This window comes from Glycine soja, chromosome 11 (genome assembly GCF_004193775.1).
Source record: "Glycine soja cultivar W05 chromosome 11, ASM419377v2, whole genome shotgun sequence".
NCBI classification, from domain to species: domain Eukaryota; kingdom Viridiplantae; phylum Streptophyta; class Magnoliopsida; order Fabales; family Fabaceae; genus Glycine; species Glycine soja.
In genome coordinates, this window is record NC_041012.1 from 19,118,240 (window position 1) to 19,127,304 (window position 9,065).

Sequence of the window (9,065 nt, forward strand, 5' to 3'; positions counted from 1 at the left end):
TTCAAAATACATTCATTTAAATAAAAAAATATCATGTCATGTGTGTTGACACTACTATAAAAATGTTTTTCTAAGATGATCAAAAACAAGATACAATGACGGTCGTTGACCGTCGTAGAAGTAGACATCGTGAAAAGTTAAACCTTTCAACGACGAGTCAAAAAACACCGTCTTAGAATGTGAGCAACTTTCAAAGATGATGCTTACATAAGCACCGTCCTTGAATTAAATATTATTTTTAATTATTGATATTTTTTCTGAATGATATTCCATCAGAAAAATATAAATAATTAAAAATAATTTATATTAACATGATTATGATTAATATTAATAGTAAAATTTATTTATTAAATAAATATTTAAATGATAAATTAAATCAAAATAAGAGGTTCACAAATTATTTATATTTAATCTATCATTTAAATATTAATTTATAAATAAATTTTAATATTAATTACAAGAAATTAACAAAATAAAAATTCCTAAGACAATTTCATACAAAATACAAGTTATTATAATTTTTTATATAACGTTATTATAATTTGTAAGACAAATTCCTAAATTAAATAATTATTTTTCAGAGAAAAAAATTCAGAGGACCAAGTACCTCGTCTTTGACAGGATCGATGATATTATCTCTTACAACATACATAAAGAGATGCATAGTACCGGACAACGAGATATCTTTATGTCTGAAAAACATAGTACCCGACAGCAACAGCACCAGCAATAGATAAACCAAGGGCGCTGATTTCCCACAGCCACGACCAACCAACAAGGCAAGGGTACCACAAAGTGTTTTGCTCAAAATTGCATCTAGAAATGTAACAATAGCATGACCCTATTGACACAAACCATATAAAATGACTAACATTCATCACTCAGAAAAACCAATTTGGTTAGCTGCAGTGGACAATGAAATTCAAACAAAAAATCAATCAACTCCCAACTTAACTGGTTCGAGTTCTAAGCAGAAATATAATTTAATATTTTTGAAACAGTAATCTTATTTAGGCCATCAAAATATTATCTAGCATCAATTAGAAGAAAAAATGTCGAATTAAAGTTAAGTCTTCTAGATTCAACATCAAATAAACTTACCTCACGTTATTTTGTTATGATCATTAGCAAAAAGAATAAATTTAACAAAGTCAGGAAAAATTTCTCCCGAACAGGAGATATATCTGTCATTTTCTATAATATATTTGAGTAAAGAAGACAAAGTTCAAATATATCAAATCTTGAATGATCCATAATTAAATTCATAGAGTAAACTATTAGATTTATGCTCAAAAGGAGGAAAATATTTGAACAATGGTGCCACTAGTAAGGAGGAAAAAAAATTACTTTCACAGTCAATAAATTGATAAATTAATATATAAAAAATTAAAAAATATATAAAATTTAGAGACTGCTACATAAACCATTTTAACAACAACAACAATAATAATAATAATAAAGAATGAAGATAATAATAATAATAATAATAACAATAATATTAACTGATGTGAATCTTGTGAATCTTTTTATTTTCTATACACAATTTAGCATAGTAATGACACAAGTACACAACTTTAGTAAATCCTTTGGGCAGATTGCCATAGTCAAACTCCGAATCACATGCTCCCAAGAAAAAATCTCCAAAGAACCTTGAAACCAACCATACAACGACTGCCATCTGTTTACGTATGTAATAATAATAATAATAATAATAATAATTAGTGATTAAGTGCATAAGCATAGTTGATAGTTATCCAATAACGATATATAATAATTATTCATTACCAAGAGAGACCCTGTGGAGGAGAGGCACTTCCAGACCTACAAAACCACTATAGCAGACAATAGAGCAGCCATCTTCAACTCTTAGGATATGAGAAGAAAAATGGAATACTAAATGTTTGAAATGTTAACTAATAGTAACAAAAGGAATAAATGAAAAGGAATAAATGAAACTAGGAGGGAAGATTGGACAAAGCCAATTACACCAACAAGGTTGATAAGAAGAGCCAAAATGAAGCAAATAAAGTTGAAAATATAATAGACCTTCCAATGAACATTGTGAGAAAGTGGAACATAAGTGTGGCCAGTCAATGCCACCAAAGACAATCTTGCCCCATATCTTTGGCAATGGATCTTGATTTAGCCAAAAAAAAAACTTTTAGACCCATGGGGCTTTGCTCTATCATATTATACCAGTATTCACAAAACTAATCACTGCATTTGAGACATCATATTATAGCCACTAAAAAATTGTGATTATTTATAGCCACTATTATATGGGGCTTTGCTCTATCATATTATAGCCACTAAAAGATTGTGATTATATGTAACAAGTTTATACGCAGCCTATGAACAATTTTGAAAATATAATCAATGACTTCATCAGGAGAGATTACTAGGAAACAACCATAAGACTTGGAAAAAGTTATCAGTAAAGAAGAGACTAAAACTTACCCATTCGTTCACTTCAAATTCATAAGAATGAACATCAAATCCTAATAGTTCCAAATATCAATGCATCACATCCCATTACATGCAGAAAACTTGGATTGCCATTTACTAAAACAGTAACAATCTATTCAAAGATATAATTCATGACACAGTTATGGAACTCCTCCCATTTCTCTATTCTTTCCTCTTTTTTTTTTTCAAATCTAAATTCATACACAGCAAAGAATAAAGAAATTTCTTCATACCAAGCTTCATCAAGCAGAGCAATGATTCCACCTGGTTTCTGAAAAAGAAGACATTTTTTAGATACCAGTGTTGTGCCATTCTGAAAGTAGATTCAGAGGATATAATCTTAGAAAATTATGAAACAAATATTCCATAAATATTTCAAAACAGAATTCCTGAATATAACAAAATCATGTTGTGAGAACCGAGAAGCTATCATCACAAATATCTTGACTATAGAATTCCTTATGGATGATGATCCTGGAATCTTTCCAATACCATGACTTACAAATGATAACCACCTTGTGAAACAAAACGTTGAATTTAATCTCCTTTTGTATTATAAATTATGCTCGTTTGTGTTTTTTTACCATTTATAAAATTTAGTCAATTGTTTGACTCTGAATTTCAAAAGTATTACTTAAAAAAAAAAAAAGTAAACCTATAAATTTTCACAAGTTCCTTTAGTAAATACTAAGCATAGACTAATGTCATGCCCATCATAACATACAAATAAAATAAAATAAAAGAATTATCCTATTGACCTTCAAATTTGCATTATTCGCAGCAGCAACAACAGACTTTGTCTTGGCATCATATGCAAACAATGAGACAACAACACAAAATTCTTGGGGAAAATACTAAGTTCACCCTTCTTACTTTTGCCTGGATAATTAAACAAGGGAGAACCGAAAAAGTTGTTGACTATAGAGTGAATAAACTTGTAATTCAAAATATAATACTGTAGAATGCATCCTAACTATGGAGAATCAAAATAGAAAAACATATGCATGATTAGCAGGATTTAGCCATTTGTAATGAATAAAAAGCACAAGCGTACAAGAAATATGGTTCTAACGTCTAAATTTTGGCAATTAGCTAATATTTAGAGAGTGATTCTTGGGCTTAAAATGGTTCCCAATTGCTTGCTACAATGTGACATGACTTTCCTAGTTGAGACAAAAATCATTTAATAATATTGAAATAATAACAGAATTTATAATTTTACACTTTCCTATTTACCTAGACTTAATTCATTTTAAGAAAATCTTTATTCTCCTAATTGCATGTATTTATTGTCAAGGTCATAGAATTGGACACAGACCTTATATGTGGGAAAGACAGTTAAAAAAAGATTAAACTGAAAGTTTATAACATCACAAACCTGGAAACCCAGTGATACCAACTATGTCCCCGCGCTTCACATTAGAATGGAAATTGGAAAATTCAGCCTCATCCAAGTCTGATTTACTGCATTGCTAAGATATCAGTTATTTCATCTGTCCAACTAGAATCAAATAGGATAAAAGAAAAGAAAATAGAGGTTCAACAATAAGAAAAAAACACCATTAGGAAAGAATTAAAATTACAAAAAACTATCTTCATAAATTGAAAATACAAACAGCTACATCTAAGTCAAACACCGAGGTAGCAACTAGCAAGGTATGCCACAGAACATGACATTATAACAAGGAGTACCATAGAATATGGCATTACAAAGTAACCTCTTAATGTTACATTTTCAATATTTGATACCACTAAATATTTATCCTTTTATAATGCACTGTAGCACCTAACCAAAGTAGTATAAAGAACACTATGCAAAATCAATGGTACAATATCAAAAGACTTCACTACATATTAGCATATGGTATTTGTGTAATAAAATTATAATAAAAACCTCAAAAGGATAATGCAGATTATTAGAATCAGCATCGACATATAGCAACAGAAGCAACAACCAAACCATCAACGCGGAAACTGCCAACTACCAGCCAATCTCTGCATCCGCAAAACCAAAATAAAATCAAATTACTTCAAATAAGTAAATAACTAATCTGAGATTACAAAAATCAACTAGGCAAAACAACAACACTAACGTCTAAACTCATCCAAATGATACAATAACAAAGAAACATATTCTTCACCTTGAAGAGAATTGCGCGATGCCTACAGAGTCCACTAGATAAGTTACCTATAGGAAACACAACACATTGGTGAAATTTTCTCAACCTCTTACTCACCAACTTCCACCTCTTGTGTAGATCTCCTTGCTCCACAGGGAATGTTCCCCTTCACACACAAATGCACAAAATTCAACACCAAATGAGCAAATAAATAAACAAACAATAATATCCAAAGGACGTAAAAAAAAGGGACAAGTATGAAGTATCTTATTCTTATTATGTGCTCGAGAAAGTACGCGGTGCCGTTGGTCTCCTCAGTCTCGAACTGTGACCCGACGTCGATCCAGATGCTGACGATGGCGGTGTGGGCGCCGAGGGTGGACTCAGTGGCAATGTGAAGGCCGTTAGGAAGCGTGGTCATGCGCGTCTCGGGGGAGGAGAGGATGCGCGTGTGGCTAGAAAGGGTAGGTCGGGGGACCCGTGCTTCAGGAACCGGGGGTCGGGGTTCTCGAGCTGCCGAAGCTTGTACTTCACAGCCTCGGCGACGCGGTCATTGATCATGGCGGTGGGGGGAAGAGGGACGGGAGGTGGAGGGAGCCACAGTGGCGGCGAAGGCAGAGAGGGATTGGAGGGAGGAGAGGGCGGAGGCTCGCCGATCGAAGCGGCGGGCCTCGGAGAGGAGGCGGTTGAGGGACATGGCTTGGCTCCACACTCGCAGTTGGGTCTAGAGTAAAAAGGATGCGTACGTGTTAGGTTTTTGTGTCCTTCAACGACGGTTTTAAATAACTGACATATACATCTAATTTCAAAGACTTTTTCTTAAAAAACGATGTAAAACACTTTCCATTATTTACAAAAATATCACTGTAGGTTATTATGTGGATATAGCAACGTAAAAAGAGTTTTTTTTAGTAGTGTGAACCCGTAAGACCAAAATTGAAAAACCAAATGAATAAATTAAATATATTTTTAATCTTTATAATTTAGTATTTTTTGAACTGTTCAAAATGTTGTGTCTTACAGACTAAAAATAAAATAAATATAATTTGTAAGGATTAAGTTTTTCTTAAAAGAAAAATAAAAAAATATTAAATTTCAAGATTAAAAATATATTTAAAATTAAATAATATAATTAGGTGAAAGGAGGTTGATTATGCCACATCATTGTCAGTTCGGTTGGCCAAGCAAGAAAAGAGGGCCAACTTTTATGAAGAAGAATGACTAATGAGGTACCAAGGCTAGGGTTCCATAGGGCCATAGTCAGCTATTTTTGTTTCCTTTAAGGCAATTCTATAGGGCAATTAGGGTTATATAGGCTGTTTTCTTGACCTACATAGACTCTCTGGTGTATTATGGAACTGTAGGTTGGTCCCCCCCCCCCCACACACACACACTCCTTACCCTTTTTCATTTGTATTATCATGCTAAGTAATTTCAGTATTAGAAACCTTCACTGATACATACCTAACCATGTTCCCCAATTTAATAACACAAAGATTGGCACCGTTCGTCAACCATCAAATCTTAGTACCTTTTTAATAACACCATAATTTCATATTAATGTTTCGGATTTTCGCAGGAATTTAACTAAATAATCTCTGATTTGTAAGTGATGGTTCAATTTGTTATTTGTTTCTTCATGAACTACGAAGATTGTCAAGGATTGTATTCAGATTATGATATATAATTATTTGATGTGAATTTTATTTCATTATTGTCATATTAGAAACTACGGCAATCATTGTCTTTTCTTGTTTATTTACCAAAATAATATAGTATGGCATAAAAAATATTATTTTTATCCTAATTTTTTATTTTTTAAAATCTAATATTTAAAATTAATTATTTATTATAATCATTGGATTTTAACAAAATGAAGGATGAGATGAAAAATTACTCTTGAAATAAGTAAATCTCTCCATATATATAAAAATTGACTATGATCATATATAATCAAATTAGTTCTAGTTATCAGGTAAAGCACATAAGAGTAAATATGAAAGACAAAAGGTTTTTCAATATGTTGCTGTTTAATTTGTAAAATATGGTGTTTATTCAACATGGAAAAAAAAGTAATTAGCGCCTATGGATAAGATATTGATATATATAAAAGGAAGAAAAAGAATAGGTGTATCTACCCCGAATTGTGAAGTTATCTTTAAACTAAATAATAGAGCAAATTTTCTTAAATAATTAGGTGAATTAAGATTATAATACATTTTAATTAAATTCAATTAAATATTTTATTATTTATATATATACAAACTCATTTTATATAAACCTTTTTCACATGTTATAACACGTGACCATATTATTGCTCATAATTTAGTCAGGACATCAGTATTCCATACTAGTTCTTATGACTTTATTTGCATTTTAATATATGTATTCTCAATTATCCTTAATGAAATGATATGATTTTGTTTTTGTAAATCAAAACATGCATTACATATCATGAGAGCTAACTAGACCAATTCCTTGAAGTAAATTGAATTAAGTTAATTTTATTCTTTTTAGTTTTAAATGATTAAAAGACAATTGTTTTCTAGTCATTTTTCTAACGGGTCTTCGTAGTATTCTTGTAAGACATGACATGAGACTACTCCCTAGTCTATTGTTGGGACTAGCTAGAAGGTCCTTTTAATAGTTGTATGTTTTTCTTTTTTCTTTTTCTTTTTTTGTTCCTTTTATAATTCGTTTTTAAACTGAATTATAATTATTCAGGAGACATAATCGAAATTAGATCAATGAATTTACTTGTAACCTATATTGTGGTTGAGTTAGATATATATTTAAGTAGAAAGAATGTTTACATTGTATATGTAACAATCTTCTAAAAATATTAAGTTATCTGCAAGAAGCAAGAAGAAAGGTTCAATGAAAAAATATATTGCATCCTAAGGCAAAGAAGAAAAAGGTTAATTAGACTTTCCCGACTTTAATTTATCGGTTTAAGTGCAATTTCATTCGATCATTTATATAATTCAGCATAATTTCTTGATTTTGTTTTTTGGTGAAACATAATTTTCTTGATTTAATTTTACTTTTATGTTGCTAATTTCCTACGTTTAAGTTAGTGATTAATTTCTATAATTAGAAGAAAAATGCACATTTTTTAGGTAAAAGACAAAAAAATGATCCAAAAGGACATTTTCATTATTTCTATATAAACTTGTATGTCTTATATGATCGAAGTATCCCTCATAGTGTAGGTATTTCTCAAAGTTGCGAAAATAAATTAATAGTTTAAGAAAGTATAAAATTTTCACTTATTTAATTGATTTTGTTTTCGTTACAACGGATAAAGTTAATCACAAAATTTGAAAATTTCTTCTAACAAATAGAAAATTTAATTATTTATTAAAAGAGATAAATATGCTTGTCACTCGACAATGATGAATTGAATTTTTTTTTTTATATAGAGTGGGATCGAGGAAGAAAATTATCTTCCTTAAAATCGTTAATATAATATTAACTCAGCCCCCATGTAAGAAAAAAAAAAGAAAAAAGTAAAAAAAAAACATTAATTCAATTTTGGCTTAGATAAAAATCATAAAATGTAGATGAATAAGCGGACTTATATGTATTTGATGGTGGAAAATGCACTCCCTTATTTTAATAAAGTCACATACGATTTATCTTAAAATTGTATATGTTACAGATTCTAATTTTATATGCTTCAATTTCCTAAACTATTTTTATACGAGGATAAATAAATACATTCTCTTATTTTAATAAAATTATAAGTATTAATTTTAAAATTTTATATTTAAACCTCTTATTTTATGTGTTGAATTCATTATGTCTTTTTTTCACTTTTTTATTTTATAAGATTAATTTTTCTAAATAAATTCGATCTGCCACTTTTTAGACCCACTTAAATCTAAGTTGCATCACATAAGTATTAAGTACTATATATGGAGGAAATAAATTCTTCTACAATGCATCTACTTTTGTGAAAATTATAGAAGTGTCATAACATTATTTAAATAGATAAAATAAATAGGTACTTTAAGGAGAATAATAAGAAAATTGAAGAACAAAACACTAAATCCGTTTACTTATTACCAGAGACCTTTTGTTTCTATTCTTTCAAAATGGAAAGCCTATTCGTTTTTCCTTTTTTTCCTATCTCTCCCTTCCATTTGCAACAAAACACAGAAGGCCCCAAATCCCAATGACCTTTCACTAAAAATGAATTCGAAACAAAAACGTGCAAGAGGAAACCTACACCTTCACCTACACATCGGGCACAAAAATTGCATGGTAAGCACAAAAATTCAATAATAATAATTGCTAACCCTACCAATCTAAGAATCTCTAAGTGGACTTTCAGTGTCAGAACCTGTAGCAGTCTGCGTTCTTCGTACCCCCCCAAAAAATAAAACACCCTTTCTCAATGCCACTAATCAAAAGCCCCACCAGATAAATCAAAGTACAGATGAAAAAGAAAAAAAAAATTACATATTTAGGTAGTTT

At 30.2% G+C, this 9,065-nt stretch overlaps 1 long non-coding RNA gene across 2 annotated transcripts; it reads right to left on the reverse strand.

The window, feature by feature from the left end:
* Nucleotides 1-1,475: 1,475 nt before the first annotated feature.
* LOC114373528 lies at nt 1,476-5,355 on the reverse strand. Of its 2 annotated transcripts, XR_003658417.1 has the most exons (5): nt 4,608-5,355; nt 3,845-4,461; nt 2,700-2,737; nt 1,786-1,832; nt 1,476-1,678 (listed from the first exon to the last, which is right to left on the reverse strand). It is a non-coding gene; the product is annotated as an uncharacterized LOC114373528 (long non-coding RNA). The 2 variants fall into 2 exon arrangements; XR_003658416.1 differs by having other exon boundaries at nt 1,786-2,737.
* Nucleotides 5,356-9,065: the final 3,710 nt, after the last annotated feature.